This window comes from Nannospalax galili, unplaced genomic scaffold (genome assembly GCF_000622305.1).
Source record: "Nannospalax galili isolate Female #2095 unplaced genomic scaffold, S.galili_v1.0 scaffold113, whole genome shotgun sequence".
Taxonomy (NCBI): domain Eukaryota; kingdom Metazoa; phylum Chordata; class Mammalia; order Rodentia; family Spalacidae; genus Nannospalax; species Nannospalax galili.
The window spans coordinates 164,698-181,571 of NW_008335444.1; the positions used below are offsets into that span (position 1 = coordinate 164,698).

Sequence of the window (16,874 nt, forward strand, 5' to 3'; positions counted from 1 at the left end):
GTCTTTTTGAGTCATGGTTTCCCTGTAGCCCCAGCTGTCCTGGCACTCACTATGTAGACCAAGCTGGCCTTGAACTCACAGAGATCCGCCTGCCTCTGCCTCCCGAGTGCTGGGATTTAAGTCGTGTGCCACCACGCTGGGCCCATCATTGGAAGTTTTTATAATCAGCTTCCTGGTTTAATACATTCCAGGATAGGTACCATTTGTCAACTGCTAAGTGCTCATCTCTCTGAAGTGATCAAGGACCTCAGTTTCACAACCTGAGGACTATACTTGTTCCACTTACTCTTGTATGACTGCAGACACTCTTTATTTACTGGCTGATCCCTTCTGCCTGCTGTTCCCCTCAACAGCCTGGACAGTCACTAGCTCACTCAGCACATACAAGACAAGAGACTATACTTCATGATCAAAATAAAAATAGAGAAATTTCAAAAAGCTAGTGCTGGCTCCCAAAAGACTGTGTGCAGGACCATGTGAGAAACTTTATCACACAGGATGAATATTTTCCCAACCTTAGGTGCTTCTATATTGATCTCAAAATTGTTAACTTGGCAAGTAAGAAAGAAAATAATTGGAGAGGCAAGATGGTGGCCACAGGGCTGTGTGTGCCAGAGCAGTAGTGGCAGGTCTAGTACAATGACTTAAAATATGACTCTGGTAATAAGACATCACATAGCTTGTTAACCCTGGCCATAGGGAAAGATACAAAAAGAGCAGTCAGCAAGAAAGCCAACTGGCCCCTCCACCATGAAAGCTTAAATACTTAGTAGTCCTGGCCTGGCCACTCAGGCCCTAAGGGAGCCATGCCCCAGTGCTTGGGTCCCAAGAGCTCTGGTGGAAGGGCCAAGCAGCAGGTGTAGTCAGAAGGTGGCTGTGAGCTCCCCACAGTGCAGCACCCCTGTAGATCTCTACTTTACTTGGGTCCATCTGTGTGTAATTACAGATCATTGATATCCTAATAAGATATGACTTCTCTAGCACCCAGTTCAGACGCGTTGTGTAAGGTGGATGGGGCTTTTCATTTGCTAAACAGAGGACATGAAGCCAGGGGAGGAGAGGGTAAGGTGAAGATAGAGATGGGAGAGGAGGTTTTGAATATGATCAAAAGACATTTCATGAAATTTTTGAATCAATAAAAAAATGAAAAAAGAGACAAATGATCACTCATTAGAATGAATTTTGTGGAAAGTCTTATATTTCAGTAAAAACCTAAACAGCCTGATCATCTACTAAAATTTTAAACAATTAATTATGTTAAATGTACTAAGTGCTTTGAGGCACCTAAAAGTAAAATTCTAGAAATTGGCACTTGCATGGATAAAAATAAGGAATAATAACGTAATTCAATTGCTGCTTTTTCTGGTAGAAATTAATGACACCACAGAGCTATCTTTTTAAATAAATTAACTACTAGTCACATGTAAGTATTAGTATAAAAATGCAAAATTTAGATAAAATTAAAGATTCAGCTCTTAAGAATTCAGCAAGAGCTGCCCCATTTGAAGTGCTGAGCAGTCACACAAGCTAGGGCCACTGAACAGAAAGCACACATACAGAACACTTCCTTCAGCACACAGTCTTTTCAGACAGCACTGCTAGGAAAGAGGAAACATTCAAACAAATTATCAGAGAAGACACTGCAATAATCTATTAGTGTTGGCACCAACAACATTCACCAGCACATGGAGCCATCATCACAAAAATGACATTATATATTCTATACTCATTGTTGAAATTTAAAGCTATAGAAGGATTTTTAAAATTTTACATACACAAATTGGGTTAGACAGATTCTATTATAGTCTATCCCTAGTACCTGTACCACAGCTACTTATATGGGGAGCACAAAAATGCTGAATGAATGAATACAATCTAAAGTGAATAACACTTGTTCAGAAGGACATATTTTAAAAGCCGAATAAAATTGCATGTTGTGATAACTCTAGCTATATCACATCACTGATATTACAGAGTGATCAGGATTAATCATAATTTCAGTTACTATTTGACATATTTTCATCATAACATGAGATTTTATTACACTGCCATCAATAATCTGTCCATAAATTGTAACTTTGCAGAAAAATGCCCTTCAATTCAAATATAACACTGTAGCTCCTACTGAAAAGTTTTGATGGCTAATGCAATAAATAAGCATTTCTTCTCATGGGAGGCAGTAGAAGACAAAGTGCTAGAAGACGTCAAAGTGAGAAAGATGAGAAACTAAAGTCTATTAAGTTTTCTTAAGAGCTGAGCATACATTTATGTGCCAAGGTAAATTAAGACAGAAGAACTACATTCGCATCAAGGTATGAATGATTGCTTTCACCAATTTTAGAAGAGAAGGAAGGGAATGTTCCAACATGCTGTCCTGCCACTTCTGATGAAAGAGACCATGGTAAATCTTTAACTTACAGGGAATTACCATACTTTATTTACTAAAACTTGTCAATAATTACAAAGAAGACAAGATCCTGACACATGTTAGCATTGTCTTATAGGGAAAAGGAAAATGGTTCTTGATAAATGATTCTGTATATGCCAGTACATAGAAATCTCAAGCTTGGCCATCTTTGGAGCCTTACTGTAGTCATCATTGTGGTAATGCCATTAACCAGATTATAAATGACTCCATGATATGAGTTCTTTCAAATCAAATTTGAATTGAATGACATGGAAGAAAGAATGCTTCTTGGGATCATTTGGTAAATTTTCACTTGTGTGATACATTCATTCACCCATGGAGGTCAGAGGTAGATATCAGACTGTGAGGTGTCTTTTATTGTTCTTCACTTTGTGTTTTGAGACAGGGTTTCCTCCTAGACCTAGTCTTTACAAGACTGATTGGACAGTTAGACCCAGAATCCTCCTGTCTCCACCTCCTACCAGTAGTACTAGGGTTTAGGTATGTACTGCCTTGCCAAGCTTTTTACATGAGAGCTTAGGTCAGAACTCATGTCCTTGTGCTTGAATAGCAAGTACTTTACTGTGGAGCTATCTTCTACTATATATATATTTGTCTTGCTACAGTCAAAAAACACTGGAAATAATCAATTATGACTGGAACCTCAAAAATGATAAGCCAAAATAAAGCATCTTTTTTCTTCTTTAAAAATATTTTATTATCATTATTTTTTATGTGTATGAGTATATTGCCTACATGTATGCAAGTGCACCTGTGTCATGCTGTGCCTACAGAGGTCAGAAGGGGGTGTCAGATCCCTTGGAACTGGAGTTATAAACAGTTGTTAGCCACTGTGTAGGTGCTGAGAATGAAACCTGGGTCTTGTGCAAGAGCAGCCAGTGATCATAATTGCTAAGTTATCTCTAGCCCTAAAGCATCTTTATAATTACTGCTTCTGATAATTAGTCTATCAGTTAATTACTATTATCATGATGGGAATCAGACTAATGCACTGACATATAAGTCACTTATTAATATTTCTGCTTAAGTTCAGAATATATTCACTTCTAAGTGCATTCCATAACTGAGAACAACTTACAATGTGGTATGGCTTGGATCTGTTAAACACTGAGTCCTCAGCTGTTGCTGATGCTGGAAGCAGGCCTTGAAGGCCTCTGCTTCTGACCCAATTCTGCTTTCTTATTGACTGCCACTCACACTCCTGCATCTATGAGCTTCCTTACCATAGGGACCAAAAATAGAAGCCAAAACCAAATCTTTCCTCCCTTAAGGTTCTGCTTTTAAATAATGTGCAAGAGTAATGAGTAATACAATAAACACAGAAATTTAGACCTAAGAAGGAGAGTCATTGGTGTGAGCTCCTTGAACATGTGGCTCTTAGGCCTTTGAAGAGTTTGGTGCTATGGGCTAGAGAAGTTCTAGAATACTGCAGGTAGAGTTTAATGGATGGCTCTTGGAAGACCACATGTAAATACAGAGTCAGGGAGTAAGAACTGTATTCAAGAAGTTTCAGAGGAGAATAAAGATTCCATCACAAACTGAGTTAGAGTCAATCCTGTTATATTCTGGCAAAGCTCTGTCCATGTCTTAAAATTTGGAGGATGAATTCAAACGTAATATACTTATTTTTAGGGCAGAGGAAATTTTAAAAGCACATATAATGTAAAATGTGGCATGGTTACTGTTTTTTGCTTTTAGCCAAATTTAAAGTGATAATTCAGAGCAAAACACATCACAAAAATGTGAAAAAATGATCCCTAGCCCCAATTTGCCTGAGATTCTGGGGACTAGCCTTTTTCCCCAGTATGTCTGATCCTGCCCATTGGGCCTTGACTCCCCAACAATCTAAGGAAATTCAATCTCCCCCACCCCATGTCCTGTTCTCCTTCTAGCCTTGGGCACAGTCCTGCTTTTGCTCTTAACATCCCAGATCTCTGGACTACCTTTTTAGTTGAGACCCACCCACTGCATCCTAATCCCCTGCATTCAGACCTGCTCAAATTTTCAGTCTAGTTTCTTAGAACCTTCACAGGCTGTCCCTACTCAACTAGCCTTCCCAATCCTGACACTGGTCTTCTTCCATGGCTGTCTGAAACCCCAATTTGCCTTGAATTACCTATACCAGCCTTCTTCCCTGGTAAGTCTGATCACACTCATGGCACCTTGACTTCCCTAGCAACTCCAATTTCCCAGACCCCATAGCCTTTTCTCCATTTAGCCTTGGAGAGAATCCTGCTTTTGCTCTTAGCACCCCAGATCTCTGGACCACCCTCTTAATTCCACATGGCAGTGGGTGCTGAGTCCATCCCCCTACATTGGGACCACCTACAGCCCTTCCCACTGCTGGATGGTTAGGCTTCCCTGTCCTCAGTAGGGGTCCAGACCTTTGAAGACTGCCTGAGATCACCTGAATCCAGCCTCCACCTAGCAAGCTTCCCAAATTGTGCCTGTGCCTGCTGACTAGAGGGGCCCAGACCTTAGGAGGAAGTCTGAGAGCATCTGATTCTCACCTGACTTGGGCCTCTGCAGGAACACCTGAGTAGCTGGACTAAAGCCAACTGGTCCCTCCAATATAAAATCAAAAGAGAGAACCTGAAGGCTAGACCAAGCAATCTTTCATATGCAGTAAAACACCAAATATGCAAACAGAAATATACATAAACTCAACAAAGGAAGGCTTAACTCTCACACCAGAATCAGAAACAAATGAAATCCACATGGCAAAGTCACAATGGAAAAATAATAATACGAAAAACCCAAATATGTCCCCACCAAACACCCACAGTCCGATAGAGAAGTTCTACAACAAGAACCCCCTAAAGATAATCCAGGACACAGAATTTAAAAGAACAATCACACACATGAGCAAATAATTCAACGAATTTAAGGAGCACACAAACAAAAATATCAAACAAGTAAAAGAAGACAGGGATAAACTTCTGACTGACTTCACGAAAGAGTTAGAAATATTGAAGCAAACTCAGGCTGAAATGAAGTAGGAGGTGAAGCATTCAGTAAGCCAATTAGGAATAACAGGGGAAAGCCTCACCAATAGAATGAATTAAATTGAAATCAGAATATAAAGACTGAACAATAAAGTTTACAAATTGGACCGCTGAAACAAAGATTATGAAAAATTTAAGAAAACACAGGAATAGAATATGTAGGAAATGTGGGATACCATGAAAGGATCAAATTTATGCATCATAGGCATAAGAGAAGGAAAATAATCTCAAGATAATGGTATGGAACAGACCTTCAACAGGATTGTAGAAGAAAATTTCCCCAAATTAGAGAAAAATCCCCATATGAATACAAGAAGTACATAGAACACCAAATAGTCAGGACCAGAAAATCAACTCCCCACAGCATATCATAGTAAAAACACTAAATGTACAGAACAAAGAGAGAATACTGAAAGCTGAAAAGAAAAGCATCTAGTTACATATAAAGGAAAACCCATCAGAATTACTGCTGTCCATTCAGTGCAAACTATGAAAGCCAGAGGAGCCTGGACCAAACTTTTCCCAGTTCCAAATGGAGATAGATGCCAACCCAGGTTACTTTACCCAGCCAAAATGTCTATTATAGTTGAAGGGGAAAGAAAAATCTTCCATGACATAAATAGGCTGAAAGAATTCATGTCCACAAAAGCAGCCTTTTAGAGAGTTCTGGAAGCAATACAAAGAGCTGGAGAAAGGAACGACTATACCCAAGGGGCAATAAGAAAGAAATTAAATGAAGGTATAAAGGTGGAAATGCAGTTTGACCAAGGATGCAAACAGAAATTAAAATGGCAATGATGGTAATCAATACATCTTTCAATAACAATTTTAAATATCAAAAGGCTGGACTCCCCAAGTCAAAAGATACAGGTTACTTGAATAGATTAAGAAAGACTATCCATCTTTTTCTTGTCTTCAAGAAACCCATCCCACCTTCAAGGACAGGCACTACCTTAAGGTAAAAGGATGGAAAAGAATATTCCAAGCAAATGGCACTAAGAAACAAGCAGGGGTTGCAATTCTAATATCTGACAAAATAGACTTCAAACTAAAACTAATCAGAAGAGATAAAGAGGGACAGTTCATTCTAATCAAAGGAACAATTGCACAAGAAGATATTATAATCATGAATATAAATGCACCAAATTCTGGTGCACCCAACTTCATTAAAATAGTGCTATATGACTTTGAGAAACAGATTGATCCCAACTCACTAAGAGTAGGGGACTTCAATGCTCTACTGTCTCCATTACACAGGTCAACCAGACAAAGAATAAACAGAGAGACATTTGAATTAAGTAATACCATACATCAAATGGACCTAACAGACATCTACCAAATATTCTACCCAAGCAGCAAAGAATATATTCTATTCAGCACCCCATGGAACTTTCAAGGCAAAAAACAATCCTCAACAAATACAAAAATATTGAAATACTTCCATGTATTCTATCAGAACACAATGCAGTAAATCTTAAAATAAACACCAGAAGAAGCCCTAGTAACTACATGAACTCATGGAGATTAAACAACATACTCCTGAACGATGAGTGGGTCAAAGGAGAAATTAATGAAGAAATAAAAGTATTCCTGGAACTAAATGAATAGGACAACACAACACAACACAACACAACACAACACAAAAAAACTTCTGGGACATTTTAAAAGCAGTCCTAAGAAGGAAGTTTATAGTTCTAAGTGTCCACAGTAGAAAATCAGAAAGAGCACAAGAAAAAGACATAACATTGCAACTCAAGAATCTTGAAAGAAAACAACAGATGAAACCCAAATCCAGCAGACAAGAAGAAATAATAAAAATCAGAGCAGAAATTAATGAAATAGAAACAAAGAAAACAATACAAAGAATTAATAAATCTAAGAGCTGGTTCTTTGAAAAGATAAACAATATAGACAGACTCTTAGACCAGTTAACCAAAAGAAGTAAAGAGCAATGCCAAATCAACAAAATCAGAAATGGAAAGGGAAACATCACAATAGACACCCAAAAGATCAAGAACATTATAAGGAAATACTTTAAAAATGTATATGCTATTAAATTTGAAAACCTAAAATAAATGGATGTGCATCTAAAATCTTGGGAATAACAAAAGTTAAACCAAGAAAAGATCAACAGCTTAAAGAGGCCCATAACATGTAAGGAAATTGAAAAAGTAATACAAAACCTCCCAATTAAAAAAAAGCCCAGGCCCAAATGAAGTCACAGCAGAATTCTGCCAGATATTTAAAGAAAATTTATATCCAATACTACTTAAATTATTCAAAAAGATGGAAACAGAAGAACTTACAAATTCCTTCTATGAAGTCAGCATCACTCTAATACCCAAAGTAAAGATACAACCAAAAAAGAAAACTATGGTCCCATATCCTTAATGAACATAACTGCAAAATTTCTCAACAAGATACTTGTAAACCTCACACAGATGCACATCAAGAAGACCATCCACCATGATCAAGCCAGATTTATTTCGGAGACACAGTCATGTTTCAATATATGCAAGTCAATAAACACCATAAATCATAAAAATTGACTCAAAGTCAAAAACCACATGACTATCTCAATAGATGCAGAGAAGGCCTTTGAGAAAATTCAAAATGCATGTATGTTACATGTCTTAAAGGTAATTGGACTTGAGGGAACATACCCCAACAAAATTAAAGCTATATACAACAAACCCACAGCCAACATCATTCTAAATGGAGAAAAACTGGAAGCATTCCCATTAAAATTGGGAACTACACAAGGCTGTCCACTATCTCCACTCCTTTTTATATAGTACTTAAAACTCTTGCTAAAGCAATGAGAGAAGGAAATTAAAGGAGTACTAATTGGAAAAGAGAAGGTCAAATTATCCCATTTTTGCAAGCGATATGATATTATATGTAAGAGATACAAAAATTCCACCAGAAAACTCCTAGAAATGATGAACACTTTCAGTAAAGGTTTAACATCCAGAATTTATAAAGAACTCAAAGAAGAAAAAAAGGATCAAGAAAGCAAGTGACCCAATTAATAGATGGGCTAAAGATCTGAACAGAGAGTTCTCAAAAGAAGAGATAGGTAAAAAACATGTTAAAATGTGGTCAACATAGTAATCAAGAAAATGCAAATTAAAACCACTTTAAGATTTCATCTTACCTCAGTCATACTGGCTAAGATCAAGAGAACAAGTGATACCAAATGCTGGAGAGGATGTGGGGAAATAGGAATGCTCATCCACTGCTGGTGGGACTGCAAATTCATGCAACCCCTATGGAAAGCAGAGTGGAGAATTCTTAAAACACTAAAAATGAACCTACATTTGACCCAGTTATAGCACTTCTTGGCATATATCGAAAGGATTCATCCTATTGCAGAGACACTTGTACATCCACGTTTGTTGCTACTCTTTTCACAATAGCTAAGAGATGGAAGCAACCTAAGTGTCCTTCAACTGACCAAGTGGATAATGAAAATGTGGTACATTTACACAACGGAGTTCTACTCTGAGGTAAGGGAAAAATGGGGGAAATGGGGACACTTTAAATGGAGAAACCATGGAGGAAGGGTTAGACAGTGAAAGAGGAGAGATAAATGATGCCTAGCTAGTTTTAAAAAACCAGAGGGAATCATATTAGTCCAACAACCTAAGTACAAATGACACATACAACATCTCCAGTAGTTCAAGTGAATAGCTAAAGGCTACATAACAAGAAACAGTGCCTAACAGGAGAAACCTTCCTTTGACTTGTTGGCTAGGGTTGTCCAAGAGACCCCCAAAATCCCACAGGCTATTCCCACAGTCCTTGATTGCCTCCCAGAACTTGAAGCTAAGACCCTACTGCTGAAGACAGAACATACTTCAAACACAGGATTTGGAGCCATGCAGCTGGAACTGATCTGGAAGCTGCTTCCCCTGAAGGCTATCTCTCATAGCTTTGAAGAGCACTATGAAAGTGCTAAGGGAAAATATCAATGGATGGTCCAACACCAGCTTCAAGACCAAATAATTATATTAATGGCCGGCACAGCATATGATATTGGTGCAGTAGTAGCACTTTAATCTTGGGGGCAATCAGCAGCTACCTAATTGGAATAAAATCCCTTTCAATGGGAGGAGACTCAAGTACTATAAACATAACCAAATAGACATGGCTGGAGAGGTCATAGATCTTAGAAAATACCCTAAGACTGTGACATTCCTAGACTAATGTAATTTCTTATTATGTGCAAAATATGCATCCTTATATTTACAAATATCCCAGTCATCACTCATCAAAGACGCTTCTTTTACAACATACAGAGACCATTATCAAGTACCATAACTGGTCACACATAGACATTGTCTATGAATTGCCCAGGTCTAAGTTACACAACTACAATGCAACCTCTATACCACAGGCTTACAGAACATAGAGCAGGGATAACGAAAAGGATACTAATGAATCTCTCAATTCACATTAATGAAGCTCCTTCATGAAGCAGAGGACCAAGAACACAAAAGGTCACAAACGGCTGGAGTGTAGAGACTAAGAGTCTGCAGAATGTTGGTTCTTGGATAGGACTCCTATATTAAACTTCACCCACCCAGGGCTTAAGGAGTATTGTGGAAGAGGGGGTGGAAAGATTGTAAGAGCCAGGAAGGAGGTCACAACCATATGGAAATAGAGTCCTACAAGCTCCTGCGACCCTGCTCATATGAATCTACAGCAACTGTGTCAGCGTACACAAGTCCCATGCAAACTCAAGCAGACAAAAACACAGCATAGAACTGGGGAAATGGACAGCAGACCCCAATCTTAGCTGAAGAAATATTGGCAACTGATTACTGTTAGGTGAGGAAGAGCTGATCTTCCTAAAGCAAGGGACTCTAGGCTGACTAGACCTCAGCAGATGAACTTACACTGAGGAAAGTCTGGGAACACTAACTTGACACAATAGGTCTTAACACAAATGACAGAATGTATGAATTCCAGTGGGGAGGGGGGTATGGGAGTGTGCCAGTGGAGGTGGGGGTTAAAAAAACAAATGAAAAAACATCCAGCTTCCCAAAAAAGGGAACATGAGCACATTTAAATTTTTGTAGGCTCAGGGTTGGAGAGATGGCTCAGCAGTTAAGACATTCACTGCTCTTCCAGATGACCTGGGTTAGGTTCCCAGCACTGACATGGTGACTCACAACCATCTATAACTCCAGTTCCAAGGATATTCAACATACTCTTCTGGCTTCTGCAAGCACTTGCACACACATGGTACATTTACATACATTCAGGTAAAACATTCATACACATAAAACAAAAATAAATAATTAATTTGTGTGCACTATTGGTGCAAGCAAGCATAACAACAATAATTGTCAAAAACAACAGTCTCCTTATAAAGAAACTTGGAGCTGGGGATGCAGATCATGCATGCATAAACCTCTGGGTTCAATCCCTAGCACCTCATAAACTGGGTATAATGGTGTATTCCTATACTCTCAGCACTTTGGAGATAAAGGCAGGAGGTTTAGAAGTTCAAGATCATCTTCAGCCCTATATCGAGTTTGAAAACAGTTTTGGTTTCATGAAACCCTATCTCAAAAAAAGAGGGAAGGGGATGGGGAGGGGAAGAGGAGGGGGAGAGGGAGAGGGAGAGAAGGAGAACTGGTACTTTGCTCTGCACTCAGACCATAGGATGGGGACTGAGGGTAAAGATCCAACCTAATTTGAAAAACCTTCATTTACAAGGAGAGTATCTAAATAAAGAAAACTCGAACACAGAATGTTCCAGGGGCATCCTAAGGAATTCTTTTATCAGGCTTAGTCATATAGGAACTTAGTAGTCACTGTACCCATGGCTCAAAGTGTATAGATACATCTTGAGCTTGCAGGAGAACCAGTGTCTTCCACGTGGTACTGACTGAGCAGGCTTGCTGAATAGAAGAATTATGGAGCAACGGAGGTTTGCACCAAGTTTTCAGAAAAAAGTCAATGAAGACAAACAGTTTATAGTAGAGTAAGATTTACTGTATGGAGCTTCTAAATGAACCATTCGTGACGCTGTGACAGTGAGGCCTAAATGGCAATGGAGAATCCAGGCTGATGGAGATGCTAGGAATACAGAAGGCCTGCTAGAGAAGCTGCAGGCACTGACTGGAACTGGTTCAAGAGAGAGCTCATGTGTGTTGTAGGTGATCATTATATCAGAATCAGGACTACCCAAGGGCACTGAAGCCTGCAATGCCACTACTAGCCCCCAGATGTCAGACACGGTGCTTCAGATTTTCTGTTCATTCTGCTTGTTGAGGTCTTTGGTCCAGAATTTCCTTACAATTCCCCCAATCTTCCATTTTGGAATGGGAACGTTTACTGCACCCATTTGTACATTGGAAATATCTAACTGGGTTTTTATTTTACAGAGGCTCCAGCCTTTAAAGACTTTAGAAATTTTGGAACTGGGGCTTTTGAACAGTATTGGGACTGGTAAAAATGGAAAAACTCTCATTATATTGAATATATTCTGCCTTATGAGATAGCTGTGGACTCTGGGAACCAGGGACAGAATGTTAGGTTTGGATCTAAATTACTAACTACAGACTCATGTGGTTCTGAGCTGGGGGTGCTTTAATAAAAGGTTGTGGAACATTTGGAACATGGGTAACTAGGGCAGGCTTTTCGGGTTATTTTTGCTTTTGGTTCTAGCCCAGTTCCCTGTTTCCTTATTTATCAAAATGGAATGAGCCTCTGCCACACACTCCATTGTCATGAATTCTGGCATGAATTTCCCACCATGCTATCTCTATGCCAAAATAAATCATTATTTCTCAAGCTGCTTCTGCCCTGTATTTTCTCACAGCACCAAAAAAAGTAATTCATATCATGTGTCAACCCAAGAAATAGAATTCTTTCTCAAAAAGGAAATTAAGGGGGCTGGAGAGATGGCTTAGGAATTAAGAGCACTGGTTGCTCTTGCAGAGGACCTGAGTTCGAATACCAGCACCCACATGGCAGCTAACAACTGTCCTTAATCCCAGTTCCAGGGGATCCAACACCTTCTTCTGACCTCTGTGGGTATTGCATGACATGGGTGCACTTATATACATGCAGGCAATACACTCATACACACAAAATAAAAATAATAAATACTTTTTTTTAAAAAAAGAAAATTAAGATACTAAGAGTTAAATTTGTCCAAAGTCATAGAATGCCTTGGTCACAGAATAAGGATTCAAACCCAGGCAGGCAGCCTGGTTCCAAAGTCCTGTGTTCTCATCAATTTCCTTCAGCTCATATAGCATATTAGTTTTAGTTCATATTCTGCATTTGTAAAAAAAAAAAATTAGCTAACTTGTTGCTGGCTAAAATAAAAACTGCTAAATATCTGTTACTTTATATAAATCACTTTACAATAACTATACTTAGTTCTATAATTTTGTCTGCAATGATGAATAGGCACAATTAGTTTTTCAATCATACATTGCACCATTTACAGGTGATAAATTAGGTACCACAAGAAAAGTTACAGAGCCTGGCATAGTGGCACACACCTTTAATCCCAGCAAGAGGGAAAAAGAGGCAGGCGGATTTCTGTGAGATGGAAGCCAGCCTGGTCTACACAGTGAGTTCCAGGCAATCTAGAGCTAAAGGGAGACCTTGTCTCAAAAAGATTTTGAAAGAAGAAAGAAAAAAGGAAGGAAGAAAGGAAGGTTATAATATATTGAGAATTGCTACTCAGACACTTTAAGTGCTTAATTTTAAAATGTTACTGTTTAGAAATACTTGGCATATGCATTTAGTGTCTCTGGCAATACATAAATTATCTTGCTTATATCCCTCAAAATCCACATCCACATAGAGCCAACATACTAAAGTTTCCTCTTTAAGGTCCTTAAATTTGGGTTTCCTGGTCAACCTTGATGCTTCTTTCTGGAGTCCTTTCCCTCAGCAATAGGAAATGAGGTCAGCCCTGCCCCCCTGCCTCTGCCCTTACTCAACGCCAACCTAACATGAACATTATTATCAAAAGTGAACTTTATGTTTGTTTTTTTTGTTTTTTTGTTTTTTTTGTCTTTTTGAGACAGGGTCTCCTTGTAGCCCCAGCTGGCCTGAAACTCACTTTGTAGACCAGGCTGGCCTTGAACTCACAGAGATCTGCCTGCCTCTACTTCCCTAGTACGGAGATTAAATGTGTGCACCACCATGCCCAGCTAAAAGTGAACTTTCCAATGTATAGCATTGAGCCCTCTGTTACTATGATTTTAAAACATTACAAATTAACTATATGATGAAGCTGAAACTCTCCAAATTGACACATTAGGTCCACTAAAACTGATTTTACTATTTCTAAGCGATTTTAACAAGTCTTCTGGTTTTTCATTTTTTTGAAGACATGGTGAACACTGTCATCGTTTCCCTAGAAAAATACACAAACTCAATTGGTGTCTTGTCAATTTTTCTCAGTTTCCTAAATATTCACAAGCAAGAATTATTCTTTTATTACTTTCTGACATAAATTTCTCTGTATTGCTACTGAAGAAATGACTACATCTGTCTCCATCACAGATACTGAACAGCACATAGTTTATAATCTATTTTGTCCAGAAATATTAGAGAGGGCCTATTATAGAAGTGATCAACATACATAAAATATCTTAAACAGGGTAAGAAATATATTCTTAGACTGGTGTGTTTCACCACTGAGTTCTACTTTAAGTGACACAATATGGAAAAAAACAACATGATGGATAAATCAAAAACTCTTTTTAGTAAATTATATTCAGTCCTCTGCTTTCAATATTGAGACAAGGGAGTTTAAAATCAGGAAAAGCTGATTAAGCAGTGACAGTTACTCTAGATAAAACTATAATACATAAGCATAGTTCTGTGAGACGTTGGAAGGAACAAACTCTGAGAGTTCGGCTCCAATCTTGGCCTTAAAACTAAAATCTCAGAGTCAGGTTGTTTCTTTATTCAGGTTTAACTGTAATGTGGTTAGTGGTGCTGCATTACTATAGTTCATAGGTTTCATTCCTGGGTAAGATTGTTGAATATTTTTCTCCCCTGGTAGTGTGCATAGAACTTTCTGGCACCATGAAAGCTAGCCAGTAGGGTTGAAAGTTCCAGGTTGATAATAGCTTGATTTCTCCATGTCCTATGACTCAAATATGTGATGTGTTTAGTAATAGGATCTTCTGGTCAAGTTCTGTAGGGAAACCAAGAGCAATGGCGATAGCCTGTAACGTATGTGGGAATAGGGCCTACAGCAACAACAACTCAAAAAGAGGTAGCTCATACTGGCACTGGGCTTTGTATTTGATAGCCTGTGGTATGTGGGAGAGGAACTGTCTCCCCCCAGTCCCCCACTGCAAGGTAACTCTTTTTAAACTCTTTTTATATAAGTATATGCATGCATTTTAGGAAGCTTCTAAAGTAGGTTTCCATAAAATTTTTCAAAAGGCCTTTAGTGTTACTTATCCCTCCAAATATTCCATCTTCTACCCTACATTCCCATCCCCCACCCCACCTAATCCTTCCTGTTCTATTATTTCCTTTTACCCCTTCATACCACCTGTGTTCTATCCACTTTCTTGCGAAACCCCCTCTCCAAGGCCCCTTACTAGTTTTTTGACTTCTATGGGTACTTCAATATAAAAAACATAGCTAAAGATTCAAACCCAGTACCCATACATGAGAGTTCACATGTAGTCTTTGTCTATCTAGATCTCACTTACCTCAGAAATAATGATTATTTCCATGTCCATCCATTTACCTGTGAATTTCATTTTTCTTAACAGTTAAATAATACTCCATTATTTACATGTGCCACATTTTCATTATCTACTCATCAGCTAATGAGCATCTAATCTAAGCTGTTTCCATTTCCTGGCTATTGGGAGTAAAGCAGCAATGAACATGAGAGAGAAGGCATCTCCATGGTAGGCATAAAGTCCTTTGGGAATATGCCTAGGAGGGATATAGCTTTTTGAGGAACCTCCACACTGACTTCCATAGTGGCCACATCAATTTGCACTCCCAACAACAGTAAATGTTTTCCTTTCTCTACATCCATGCCAGCATTTTCTAAATCTTATCCATTTTGATTGGGACAAAATAAAGTCTCAAAGTAGCTTTATGTTCCATTTCCCTAATGGCTAAGGATGCATAACAGTAAAAAAAAATTCTCAGCTCAGCCACTTGCATTTCTTCTTTTGAGAATTCTGTTAAGTTCTGTGCCACAATTTTTAATTTGAATTATTTTGTTTTCCTGGTTTTTAGTATTTTTAGTTCTTTTTCTACTCTAGTCACTAACTCTCTGTCAGATGCATGTATAACTGATAAATATTTTTTTTTCCCCATTCTTTAGGCTGTTTCTTCACTCAAATGATGGTGTCCTTTGCTGTACAGAAGTCTTTTAGTTTCATGGGGTTGCATTTGTCATGTTGGTCTTATTTCCTGCACTACTGGGGTCCTGTTCAGAAAAGTCTTTCCAGGTCCTCTAAGTTGAAGTATATTCTCTTTCTCTAACATATTCAGCATATCAGGTCTTAGGTTGAGATCTTTGATCCATTTGGAGTTACATTTTGTGCAGGTTGAGAGACAGATCTAGTTTTCTTCTTCATCATATTTGTAACTGAGTGTGCTCAGCACTATTTAATGAAGATGCTATCTTTTCTCCAATGTGGTTTTCTTTTTTTGACCTCTCTATTTAAAAAAAAAAAAAGACACACACAAAAAAGGTGGCTATAGGTGTGTGGGCTTTCATCTGGGACCTCAACTCTATTCCACTAATCAATGTGTCTATTTTTATAATATTATGTCAGTATCATAATGTTTTTATTACCATAGCTCTGAAAGATAACTTGAAATCAGGGATAGTGGTATATCTAGCAGGGTAAGCTCATTGAAAGAACTGTAATGCCTGTCTATATCGCCATCCTAAAGCCTTTCTTAACCAAAATCAAAGGAATGCACCACATCTTGAATAGACATATGAAAAATGTTTAAGGAATTTCTACAGTTGGAAGCAAAAACAAACAAAAAATCCACTAATTACCAACATACAAACATGCAAAGGAATAAAATTTCACTGTTAATCCAGACAGGAAATTGAAAAATATGAAAGAATCAAAATGCTACCACTAGAGAAAATGACTAAACCACAAAGATAAACATTTAAATTGAAAAGAAACAAAGACTACAAAAAACAGTAAGATCAAGAGAACAAATGATACCAAATGGTGGAGAGGATGTGGGAAAAGAGGAACACTCATCCACGGCTGGTGGGACTACAAACTTGTTCAACCCCTATGGAAAGCAGTGTGGAGAACTCTTAAAAATCTACAAATGAACCTACCATTTCACCCAGTTATACCACTCCTTGGCATATACCCAAAGAACTCATCCTATTACAGAGACACTTGTACATCCATGTTTGTTGCTGCTCTTTTCACAATAGCTAAGAG

General features: G+C 38.3%; 1 protein-coding gene across 2 annotated transcripts in view; it reads right to left on the reverse strand.

The window, feature by feature from the left end:
* Positions 1–16,874, reverse strand: part of Dennd1b (DENN domain containing 1B) — a 294,324-nt gene that overhangs the window by 66,788 nt on the left and 210,662 nt on the right. The gene's annotated exons all lie outside the window — the stretch shown is intronic.